Consider the following 13,313-nt stretch of genomic DNA (forward strand, 5'->3'; position numbering starts at 1 on the left):
TCTCTTGCCTGTGGGCCTTTGCACATGGGATGCAGACTTCTTAAAACAACAGTGATTCCTCACCCTGTACCCTTATTTGCCAACCAACTACTACTGCTGCTTAAGGTATCCCATTCTCTGACTTCCCAAGACTGCACGAGGTGGCCCTGTCTGTGTAGCCATGTCACCACACTGTCACTGCTACCACAGAACTTTTTATATAATCATGAAATTGAAATTGCCAGTTTACTTTTGTCTAGCTCCTCTTGATCTCAGTGCTTGGTCTTCTTCATCAGCTTTTCTTTAGTTTCAAACACAAAACCCACCATATAAACACCAAGTATGGGTTCATTAAATACATGAGCTGCCCTCCAATGGGGCCAAATTTACCACATCCTCACCATTTCCCCCAGTCTCTAGGGCTCTCAAAATAAAGAACATAATTAGGAACAAGTGCATAAGGGATTCACTGAATCAGAAAGGACACGAGCAATTGTCTGAGTCTGCTGCCCTTTTCCCTCGGAGGGACGGGACAACCCATGGGCTCTGTGTTTCTCCAGCTTCTCACCCACAACTACGCACAAATGAAGTCACCAACCACCATTTCTCCCTGCACGATTACTATGCCTAAACTGACAAAGAAAGTGCCAGAGTCATGCAAAACTCTCATTTCTGCCATAGTTCTTCTATTCAGGCTACTTCTGTGTTGAGCCTAAGAATACTGAGTCATAGAAATGCCCCCTGTATTTCTGGAGACAAGATTTGATTTCAGAAGTCACATAAGGCTTTGCCTTAAAGAAAAAAGAAATGTGTTAGTTCAAAAGCTGTCTCAGGAGGGTGTCTCCTTGGTCAGTAAAAGCTGCACTTCAAAGAGACAGCTGTAAACTGGGCCTATGGTTCTCAACTGTTTTGAAAGACAAGGCAGGCCTCTTCCTAGAGCCATGGGTTGCTGGAGCTGACAAGGACCCCTGGAGATGAGAGCTGATCAGAGAGATATGCTAATACCCAAGCCGGGCTCAGAAGGAGCCATGGGGTTAAAGTAATTAACATGAAGCACAGCTCATGTTGACTTCTGAAATCATCTCTGTCTCCAAGAACACAATCACCGGAGCCAAGATGTCTCTGTTTTTTGCTAAAGTAACAGCCTTATCAGAAAACTTAGAAGTTTGCCCCAAAAAGATTTTACAACTCATTGTTCCCCTAGTTAGAGTTAGTTAGAGGATCTGTAGTAGCCTTTTAGAAGACTTTGACCCTAAAGCAAACTGCCTGTTAGTATGTGAATCCCGTTGCCCTGGGCAACGGGAGCCTGTACCTACCCTATATAATACCTGTGTGGATATTAAGTTTTGGAGATATTTCTAGCGGGAGGAAATATCCCCATCCGGATACCCTGCTTTTATCTATTTTCATAAACCTTTACTTTATAAACTATATCTTTGGCTCTGTGTATTATTATTATTATTCTGTTTCCTACTATTTTTTCATCCTTTGCGATGACCCCTGCCTGAGAGACCTGATTGGAAGGAAAAACCTCTTTGCTGGGAGCGGAGCTAACTCCCCGCACTTCTGCTGCGGTAAAACAACGCTCTTTATATGAGGATCAAAATCTCACTGAAAATGATACCCACAGGCTGCCAGAGTAGAAGAATCTGCACATTGTCCAAATAGTCATCAGATAGCAGCACTATGATTACTTCATTACTTTTTCCTTCCCCCTAAAGTCCTATAAGCACAGCTCTGTTTTTATCAGGGTTTCAAAGCAATGCTTAGTTGTCTCTCAGGTTCCCAAACCCAAACCATGGACTGAGAAGTGTCCCGCAACTGAGTCCACAAAGGTCCACTGGTATCACGCAGAGGAATGCTCTGAATACTGCACATCTAGGTGGTCTGGGAACAATTTATGAGGGGGCAAGAGAAAATTCGACTTCCCCATCAAATATTCCGAACATATGACCACCAATCGGAGTAGGAAACACTCAACCACATAAGATGTACCAAATTATAGCTGTTTATAAATTAGGGAGGGAGCAGGAGTGAGCTTACGGACAAAAAAAGCAAAGAAAATGATTCTCCACCCACTTTGATATTCAGGCATAAGTTGTCATCTGTTGAAATAAAGTTTATAATACATCCAAAATAAGGCTCCAGGCAAAAGACCTCTCACATTCTAGAAAAATCAATAAATAACTGGTGTATTATTGAAAGTGTAACAGATCTATTTCCAGCATCTTCTAAAACATTTTGGAGAAAGGCAGGTTCACATCCTTGGTTGCACATGGTATTTAGTTACAGTAAGAAGTCACCTCCTTATCCATTTCTAAAATCCTTTCTCCATTCTCAAGGACTTCTATATCCTGCCTCACTAGTGCTCTGTTCGCCACTGTGAGGCTGAGCTTGAAGAGCCCTCACAGGATTTATTTCTTAAGGAAACGTTAGTGTTGGAGGAGAACTTAGGGTTGTCAACTTGTTAAAAATACAAAGAAAATTAGAGTATATCTCTCTCCAAGAATACCAGAAATAGCTGAAGATAGCAGGAAGGCTGAGGGGACAGTGTTGCATGGTGCCCTTTGGCCTCCTCAGTCTTAGATTAAATCAAGACATACATACATGTACATTGAACATAAGTAGGAAGTAAGAACAGTTAAGCAATGTGCCTGCATCCTGGGTTGGTCCCTGTCTGTGAAGCAAGGACTCACCCCAGGTGAACACAGAGAAGTTCTGTGAAAGGTTTCCTGTTCTTGAAGTTAGATCAAGGGCAGGCTCCGCTCTGGTGTGAGGAAGTGGGGCAGTAGCTCCAACCCCCCCGGGGTGGGAGATGCCAGGTCTGTGATGAGCTGCTGGGCGTGCCATGTCTTACGTCATGTTCATAAAAGTAAACAGGAAGTAAGAACAGTTACTGGAACCTGTTCACTTCTCCTAAGCAATCACATAATTTACATCCCATGACCTCACCTTTATGTCAATCAGCAAAACGTTTGTTTATATTTTTATTTTATTTTATTTTATTTTTTGAGGCAGAGTTTCTCTCTGTTGCCCGGGCTAGAGTGCCATGGTGTCAGCCTAGCTCACAGCAACCTCAAATTCCTGGGCTCAAGTGATCCTTCTGCCTCAGCCTCCCGAGTAGCTGGGACTACAGGCATGCGCCACCATGCCCGGCTAATTTTTTCTATATATATTTTTAGTTGGCCAGATAATTTCTTTCTATTTTTAGTAGAGACAGGGCCTCACTGTTGCTCAGGCTGGTCTCAACTCCTGACCTCGATCGATCCTCCTGCCTCGGCATGAGCCACTGCGCCTGGCCCAAAACGTTTGTTTATATATGGAAAAGAATGCTTCTGGTGCTAAATTGCTAAAATGTAAACTGATCATTTCAGATTAGGACAATTCACATGCTCTTTGAACACCACATGCATCTATATTAAGTGCCTCTCATTTCAGTCCCAACCAAGGAGTAATTCCACATAGCGTTTCCTGTTTGACATACCTTAATATAAATAACTGTACAGAAATGAACACTAATGTATCATAGATGTTGTGTAAAGTCATTGTTTATTAAATATCTAAAGATAAATGAGCAATACTAAATGCCTAGAAGAAAATGATTCTTAAAATAAGTGATTTTTGTTTTTCAAGTGAAAAATTACTTTCTTGGCATGTATGTCTTTTTCCAAGATAATAACATATTTCAGAATTTGAAAAAAATTACACTACTCAGGAAAGTATTAAAATAAAAATAACCTTTAATTACATCAATGAGCTAGAAATACTGTTCATTTTAGAAGATAGAAACAAACAAACAAAAAGCCGAAGCTGGACGAGGCAAGATGGCAGACGGGAAACACCACAGCCAGAGCATCTCTGAAAGAAGGAGAAATTTTAGATGAAAGAGAAAAAACCAAACACACAGACAAACATAGATTGGATGAGGGTTGGAAGGAAGGGTGCCTGAACCTACAGGAGACTCCAGTGGAAGAGGCTGCGGAACTGGAAGGAGAAAGGCATCGGCAGGGATTAAGCCCTGAGAGGCTTGGAGACCAGTGACAAGGATAGGTTGAGTGGTTAAAAATCTCCTCCCTTGCATCTCGGACTGCTGGTGGGCTCCAGAGCTGCTGGAGAGACTTGCTGCCACCAGTGAGCAGACAGCTTCTTGTGGACAGGGCACCAGGCTCCCAGCTCCCTCGGGGCACCTCCAGACCCACAGACCTGAGCCAGTCAGTAGGCGCCATATTGTTTCTCTACCCGCCAGGTGCCTTTGTCCTCCCTGGAGGGGCCACAATTCCTCAGGGTCCGTCTTGCTCATCCCCACACAGACATTTCCCAACTCCAGCCAGACTGCAGGAGCTATAGGGGTCCAGTGGGTCCCTGGAGAGCTGTGTGAACACAGAGTCCGGTCATTCTGAGCAGACTGCCTCTCAGAGAGAGGGTTGGACACTGTCAGTGTGCAGTCCTTCCTAGTCCTTTATTCTCCCCATCCCTTCCCCCACCCACTGCTGCTGAGAGACAATTTAGCCACCACCCGGAGGCATCCACAGGGAATGGGACTTGGACCTTTCCTTTGGGACCTTGCAGAGGATTGAGGGGTGCTCAGCCTGTGAACTCCCTACCTACCGACCCTTCCTGGTGCTGCTTTCCGGTGACTTCAGCAGAGTGGGGCAAATCCAGAGGCGGAGGGACATTGAGCCAGCTTGGACAGGGATTGATCTCAGCGGCCTGGGGGACCAGCCTGCAAGCCAGATCCTGTACACCCAGCTTTTGATCACATTGCACAGGGGCACAATGGGGATATTTGTGCATTAGTTTACTGAGGTGTGGGTGCCTGCAGGGGCAGATCAGAATGGGTCCCACCTGTGACGCACTTGCTGGCAACCCCTCCTCCCATGGGGGCGGGGGCGGCAGGCATGCCCCCAGCTCAGGCTGGGATCCTGGGCAGGGAACCTTCTGCACACATCACAGTTGTAGGGGGGCTCTGCTGGCTTGAGGTCCCACCTGCTGGCAGATGCCTGGGAGAAACCGTGGACAAGGGGAGGGTGGAAAGGAACAAGGCCTGCTCCAGACGGCAAGACTGCGGGCCTCAGACAGCCCCACCTCCACACGGAGACTTTCTGGGTGAGTGGGTCACTTCAGCCCCTCCCTGGCAGCCTTGCCCAGAATCAGAAACAGACTTTGACCCCTACTAAAAGTATTTGTGACGCTTGAGGGCAGGCTCTCCCAACCCAGCCCTGCCCAGCCTCACCCCCCAACCTGCCCCTGCTGAGGTGGAGAATACGGACTTGCCAGGAAGTCCCAGGGCCCCAGCCACCATCTGGGGAACTAGATTCCTTCTCCAGAGGAAGGAGAGCTGGTCACAGGATCCAAAAACAACATTGCAGCCTGCTCCTCCCGGCAAGCGCCACCTACTGACAGGGAGGTCACTTTGAACACCCTTTTACTGCATTTACTGACTCATCATATAGGGTGTGGTTGATTCTCACCCACAAGCAGTACTGACTCAGAGACTACACTGGGCCTGTCATTATCTAAACAAAAATCCAAAGGTAAGAAGCAACAACTGCTCCAGATGGGAAGGAATCAGAGAAAGAACTCCAGAAGTATGAAGCATCAAACCGAAAGAACACCCCCAAAAGGGAACACTGGCTCTTTTATAAAAGAGACATCCTCATTTTATCCACTCTTTAAAACCCCAGCTATTTTCAAGCTATTGCCATCATTCCCTGTTAGACACTGTTGCTTCTTACTTTGAACTCACAGAGTACTGGTGCCTACAGATTTGCCTTCCCTCCCCATCTTCCACTTTTTGTTTTAATTTTTTTTATTTTATTTTTTTTATTATTCCTCTGGCTCCTTTCCTGGCAGAGTTTGGCATCTTGGTTTATTTATCTGGTGACATGTTTATCTGCCACTCCAGAAAGTCATCTTCTTGAGGTTAAGGACTGTCCTGTGGAAGTCCACATCCACAAAACCAAAAGCAGGGTCTGTATTTTGTATATGGCTGAGGAATTGTTGGTGAATTCAGTTGAATAACATTTGCAACCCTACTATAGCCAATGACCGAGACAATTTACAAAGGGATTATTGGCCACTGATTACTTCACACCTGCTATATTCAAGGTACTGTATGAAATATTTTACACATTGACAGTGTCAATTGTCTCTTTTTATAGCTACGAGAAATAAAGTCCTGAAAGTGGTCAATGTAAATGGCAAAAATATGGTTTGAATTTAACAATATCTTCCAAATGTATATCCCTTGACCTGTTCAGCTATAAATACTACAGCTAAAACAGTGCATGAACAATCGAATGACTAAAGAGTAGACTCTTAAGTTCCAACTATAATGTGCTCTTTAGTGTCAATAATAAAATCAGATCAAGTTAGGAAAAATGTTAAAGTTTATCGTCATACAAAAAGTAGAGATCACGAATGATCCCAGTGACTTTAAGCAGTAAGAAGCTCTCCTTACAGCAATTACAGCACAGTTTATAAAGCATAAAGGAAGAAGTGTTTAGACTTTTTGGGATCGGCTATTATACATGAAAACATTTTTGGGGGCAAGCAGGACTGTTTGTTTGTTTAGAGTTGATTGGTTTCATTTCACTGAATCAAGCTGACAAGTATGTGTCCTCATTTCAGGAAAACCAGAATGACTTAAGTTTTGGGTGCATGGATATGAGCAGACGACACTAGGCTATATCTAAACAGTGGCCTCCATTTTTGTTTTTCTTTATCTCTAGATTGATCCTAAGATTGACTTGTGAAACTTTGCCCTGGCTGTGCTTCTGAGCAGCACCTTTGTCTACAACAACATGAACACCATCATCCACCAGGCCCTGGAGCACCTGCAGTATCCTTACAGAAACGAAACTGCCATGTTTTATTTAATAATCTAGATTAATGATGATGGACACTGTGTCTTTGTGTGTGTGTCTGTGGGGTGTCACTCAGTGTCATGTATTAGGAGGGAAGATAGGGTAGAAGGCAATGTGCAAAAGGAATTTTCATGAAACTGTTTTCTAAGTGAGATCTGGATATGGTGGTTTAGGTTGCTGCTCCTTCCTTAGCTAAGATACCAGCTACATGACCGAGCTAAGAGAGCTAATCAGGGCCAAATCCTGCCCAGGACCTGATGAAGTAGAGAACTCCACTGAGTTTGTAAGATTCTTCCCAGACTTTGTTTGGATTGTACAGGATTTCGCCCTGGAACTGGAGTTAGATAGACATCCAAACACAGAAGATGAGTACCTGGAGAATGCCTTGAAGCTGGTTTCAGGTATCAGAGCATGGCCTCGGTAGGGGAAGGTTCAGTAGGAGTGTGAAATCAGTTAAGCCCTGTCACTCAACACTTGAACAAAAATGTTTGTGAAACTGTGTTGAAGCCCATGCTAATGGTGATTGGTGACAAGTGGCCATGTTTTAGTGGTGATGAGTATGTGAACATCTCCAATGGCAGGGGTTTAAACTTGCTGAGGAAATTTAGGGCCCAATATTGTACCAAATGATTTTAGACCAATGAATGCCATGAAAAAGTATTTTTGGTTACAGTCAGTGCTATCACTTCCTAAGGCCCACATACTTTGAGACTCAATCAGTGACTCTTCTGATTCCAAGAAACAGTTCATTAGATAGAAAAGTGCTAAACGAATAATCACACAGGAAGTATTTGACCTAATTTCTAAAACATATTTCACATCCTATATTTTACTAATGCCTGTGTAGTTGCATCCTTCTAAGACACAATTTTATACACTAAATGGACCAGTAATAACATTTCCATATCATTTCAGTAATGCTGCCAAAAAATCCTTCATTTTACTTTCCTTGCAATATCAACCTCTGAATTCTGCATCCATATACAATGTCATTCTTTCAATATTACAAATTTGTTACCTGGATCATATTCAGGAGAGTGACTACCTAATGACAGCAAGTAAAATATTTATTTTTATTTATTCAATCATTTATTCAGTCTTTCACACACATATTTTGAACAACTGGTGTATGTCACAGAATCCCTCTGCAAGATGCTGTCAAGTCCAGTATAACCTTGTTAGAGAAAGCTGAGGTCTCCTAGTTTCATTTAGGTAACCATAGTCTTCAGAGGGTTTTACTAAAAGAATTCCTAAACACATTCACACTGTGTAATCTTTCTTTTTATTCTGACTGATAAAAATTTTTTTCTGTACTCACCTGGCTATTTTCTGTCCTTTCTGACATCTTCCCTAACAGCATCATGTCCAGGTTTCTAGCAGATTTTATTTTTAAGCACACATTTCCTTTTTGATATACAAATAGTAAAATTTTAAAAAATCACATTATGCTTTGTAAAACAAGCCAGACAAAGAAAGAAAAATAACTTCAATTTTATATGGAATCTAAAAAAGCACATAGAAACAGAGAGTAGAATGCTGGTTACCAGGGGTAGGGTGAGGGAAGAAATTCAGAGGTCCTTGTTGAAGTGTACAAACTTGCAGTTTCATAGCATGAGTAGGTCTAGAGACCTAATGCGCTGTGAAAGGAATGTAGTTTATAATATTGTAGTATATTACATATTAGAAATTTGCAAAGAAAGAACACTGTAAGTTCTCTTACCACAAATAAAGAGAAAAAAATGTAACTACGAAAGCTTATAAATATATAATTTACACACAGTAATAAGTTCACTGTATGTATCGATATCAAAACACTATATTATGTACTGTGAATATATATAATTTAAAAAGCAAACTGTACTTCTTACCATATTTTAATTAATCAATAATTCAACAAACATTTAATATATAGTCAATCTCCCAGATATCATTCAAGGGCTAAGGAAACCACTTATACTTTATTCACTTGGGTTGGATACCTTCCCTTCCTCTCCAGAAGCACCTCCTTGACTCTACTCTGTGCAGAAATGGATTTCCCATGCCTGGGGTAGATTAGCATTAGGTTGATTGCTTGGTTGGATAAAAGGGGATTCACATAGAGACAGACTACAGTGATAGAAAGAACCCTGGAAATGAAAATCGTCAGCCTTGCCTGAAAGCTGTTTTTCAATATTCACTCTTTTCTACTTCAGCAGGCAAGAATCCCCAAATCCAAAATTCTAACATGCCTAGAGAGTGTATCAAGCATTTCTTTCCAAAACAGATGTGATTTTTCTTTGCCCAACAAGCGACAAAAACTCTTAAAACATATTGAAGAAGTGCCAGAAGACCAAATAGATTCTAATTTCCAGGAACAATCAAAAAAAATTCTGTTTATATATCTTCACCCATGCAAAGACCAAGAACCTAAGAGAGGGAAACATTGTCACAAGTCTCCTTCCGTATGTGGGTGTTTACTGATTTTTTTTTACAAAGGGACCTGCATTTACATTCAGAACTAGGACCCCCAAATGACATAACTGACTTTGCCTGTCTAATACATACCTTTTAAATTTTATTGAAATGGGAAAGTGTTTTTTAGGAAACTCTTAAATATATTGCTAGTGATTGGCAATTAATTTTGTAATGTGATGAGTTGGAAAACGATAAGAGAAAGGGAGTAGAAACAACAGTGATGTTACTCTAAAAAGGTGGATTCATAAACAATAGTAGTTGTAGTAATAATAGAAGCAAAAGAGGGAGGAGAAGGAGGGAAATTTCAAGTGAAACAGACATCTTGTGATTTTTTAGAATGCTGATGTACAATACTTGTAAAACAATGAGTGAAACCTTTCCATTTACCCCCCCAAATTTCATAACTCATTCAGGGCTGGGGACCCTGGCGGTGACCTACGCGGATGCCATCAACAGTGGCGCAGTGCCTGGCGTGGAGAACGCGGTGACGACCCTGGCCCAGCTGGAGAACTCAGCGGCTGTGCAGAGGGCGGCCGACCACTACGGCCAGCAGATGGCGCAGCGAGCGCGGCTCCCCGCGGACACGCTGCAGGAGCTGCTGGACGTGCACGCGGCCTGTGAGAGGGACGCCATTGCGGTCTTCCTGGAGCGCTCCTTCAAGGATGATGAGCGGGAGTTCCACAGACAGCTCGTGGTACTTTTCGTATTTTTCCTTCCTGATTTCAGCCCTTCTGAATGATGCCTAAAGTCCATCTCTGTGACCCCATGTTTCGTCTCCTTACCGTGTGGAGGTATTCCTGTGAATGAAAGGGCTTTATGTGCTAAGGATCATGCTTTTTTAAAAACATGGTCACTTTTTGTTCTATTGCTCCAAAAGAAATGGGTGGAAACGGGATCTCGGTACTCCAGGGGACTTTGCTTCCAAATGGCTGTGGCTATTGTGACACTTCCCAAATCTGTTTCCTTCCCCTCAACTCAATTCAGGCTGTGGGGGCTGCATCAACTTCAAGGAGACGAAAACAAGAGTCCCCAGAGCTAAAACACTCTCCAGCAGCTACTGGGATCCCGTATTCTCTCACCCTAAAAAGAAGCCATCCCTCCCAGTGAAGACCCATGTCTTGGTCCAGCGCTTCTCCCTTGTTCCAGGATGCCATTTCACCAGGGTGCCTATTGGGCCCCAGGCGGGGAAGCTAAAATCTGTTACTGAAAGCTCGACATTTGTCCTCGAGACCTCATCAGAAGAACAAGAACAAATGGTTTGAGGAGAAGGAAATGTTAGAACCGGTTCCCCGTTCGGCCCCAGGAACAGAATGGCAGAGTCCAAGGCTGCAAAAGGCAAAGGAGTTTATTGGCTGGCTCGAGCCAGGGTCCAAGTCCCAGAGCACCAACGCAGTGGTCTCTTTATGAACTAGGACCCCGCTCAATGGGACATATGCCCTTTTATACTCTTTGCTACAGCTTGTTACAAAAGATTGTCCAATATTGATTGCCCAACCCCCCCCCCCCCACACACACACACCCTGCACAAGCCGTTTATGTGCGATTAGGAGTGTTGCCCTGGCTGTTAGGCTGTTTACGTGCTGATCATGCCTCGGCCCCTTTATCAGTAAGTTACTTGCAGTCACCACCCCCCCAGGGCCTGGGCCTTGTTTACCAAGCATTTGAGCAACCAAGCACCGTTCACAGAAGAGGAATTTGGCCATTAGCTATAAGCAAATTATTTTACTTTTCAACACACTTAGTTCAATGAAATAGCACAACACATTTGAAATAGCACAACACATTTGTAGGGGCTGCAAATTATTTCTGCTCTTCAGAAAGAGAAGTTTATTATTTTGCTGACAGAGGAGCAAAATGATAGACATTCTTGTCTCAAAATCCAAATTTCCTGAACATAAGCAGAAACACAGAGCCTTTAAAGGGGGGGGGGCCCTCTGTTCTAGGCTATTGTGGTTAACTATTCTAATCGTCCCATCTCTGCCAAGACAAAGCCTGTGACCTTCACCAGCCGCCTGCCTGGGAGGCTAGTGCAAGGGCCTGGGGTAGCTGATTCCCCAGGCCCCTCCTGATCACCTGCCAGGGCAGGAATGCAGGCTTTAGTTCTCAAAAAGAATGGGGAAAGTTTTAAACCATTTTTTTTCAGGCCATTCCCTCTGCTATCCCTTCTATTGTCATAAAGCTTTGTCTCCTTCTTTGCTCACCAAGATAAAGCATCTTTATTGACTCCTGCAACTATATCAAATTCCCTGATTTCTGTCCAAACCAAGGGGACAATCTATCATTCTAAATAGCTTTTCCTATCTACACTACCTTAATATAAATAACTCAACTGTACACAATTGAACACTAATATATGGCAGAGTTGTGTATGGTCTATGTTTATGAAATATCTTTCCAACAAATAAATGACCAATGGATTGGAAAACTGAATGCCCAGCAGAAAATGATTCTTGAAAAAATGATTTTATTTTTCAAAAGAAAAATTACTTTTTTGGTGTCTATGTGTTTTTTATTATAATAAAACAATTAAGTCATTAAAAAATTCACACTACTGAAAAAAGTATAAAAATAAAAAATAACTTCCAGTCTCATCAATGAGCCAGAAAACCAGTTAATTTTACAGTAGCTATCCTCCTAGACTTTTGCTTTTATTATTGATTTATAATTTTTTATAAATAGAATTATTTTATATGTACCATGAATTATTCTCAAACAATACATACAAATTTACCTAAAAATAATCACTTTAATTCTTCTGGAAAGGTATTTAGAAGGTAGGTAGTAAATTAATTTCTTCATATTGTTAGTGAATTTAAAATTTTACCAAAAAAAGTCCTCCCCATAAAAATTTAGAAAAACAGAATGTTGTTTTATTATTGAGTAGGCAGAACCAAGTACATGTTCATAGGTATTTAGCAGGTGATTAGAAAATCAGGATGATTCACACTCTTTATACACCAAAACAGGTAAGACTCTTTATATTGCACTATTTTTGCCAGTATGTAACATGTTTCCTTAAGATCGATGCCATTCTGTGTCCCCATAAAAATATTTGACACTCAAGTTGCTGTTACATCCTGAATTTTGTTGTATGTTTCTTCACGTGGTTCATCCTATGCTTACTTGGGAATTTAGGTGGCTATTTGCATAGTTAATTGTCCTCATTTGAAAGAATAATAAACCTTTCCTTATCTTCCTGAGAAGTGATTACATCCAGGATAGGCATTCGGGTTATGCTCCCATGGTGTCAGGGAGCCTGGGGATCTGTCTTCATGAGTGTTTACATTTCAAAAGACATGGAGCCCAGAATCTTGAAGACCTCTCTGGGTTGCAAAGCTGGCAGTGTTTTTATTTAGCCCCTGGTGGGTTTTATTTATATTCAAAAGGTTAGAGAAAAGCCTCTGACCCACTTGTCTTAAAAAAAAAAATTATAAAAAGAAGTTGGAAAAATGGGCTCTTTTTAACTTATAAACAAGTCTTCATCTTTATTTACTCTTAAATTACATCTAATTCACAAAGATTAAATTGTCCTGAAACTATTTTGTGGATGTATGATATAAACAATAGATATTATTGTTCAGGAAGAAAAAAAGCAGCTGATTTCCCAGCATTAGTTCTATTTTGAAATAATCCTGCCCTACTTGCACTTTCAATTTCACCAACATTAATACACACACACACACACACACACACACACCCTCCACACCCAGGATCTTATTCTCACTGTTTTCCCCCCCTATCTTTCTTTCTTTTAGAGGCAGTTTAGAGTAGAGAAATAATGTGATATTAATGAAATGGATTTTCGAGTCTGAATCTTACTCAATGACTTGCCAGCTTAGTGTAAGTCACTGGCTTTAGGCTGACATGTTACTTAACCTCTTTCTGACTCCTTTCCTTCCTTGGACAAAGGGAATAATACACACCCCATATTGTGAAGCAGTATTATAGTGTTTAAATGATATATGTTTCTGGTCTATAAAGCAACTGACAAACAAGAAACATTGTTATTGTTAT

General features: G+C 41.8%; 1 pseudogene; it reads left to right on the plus strand.

Moving 5' to 3' along the window:
- The first annotated feature begins 6,714 nt into the window (after positions 1–6,714).
- On the plus strand, positions 6,715–10,114 carry LOC123635429 (annotated as a pseudogene).
- Positions 10,115–13,313: the final 3,199 nt, after the last annotated feature.

The sequence above is a fragment of the Lemur catta genome, chromosome 3, assembly GCF_020740605.2.
Source record: "Lemur catta isolate mLemCat1 chromosome 3, mLemCat1.pri, whole genome shotgun sequence".
NCBI lineage: Eukaryota > Metazoa > Chordata > Mammalia > Primates > Lemuridae > Lemur > Lemur catta.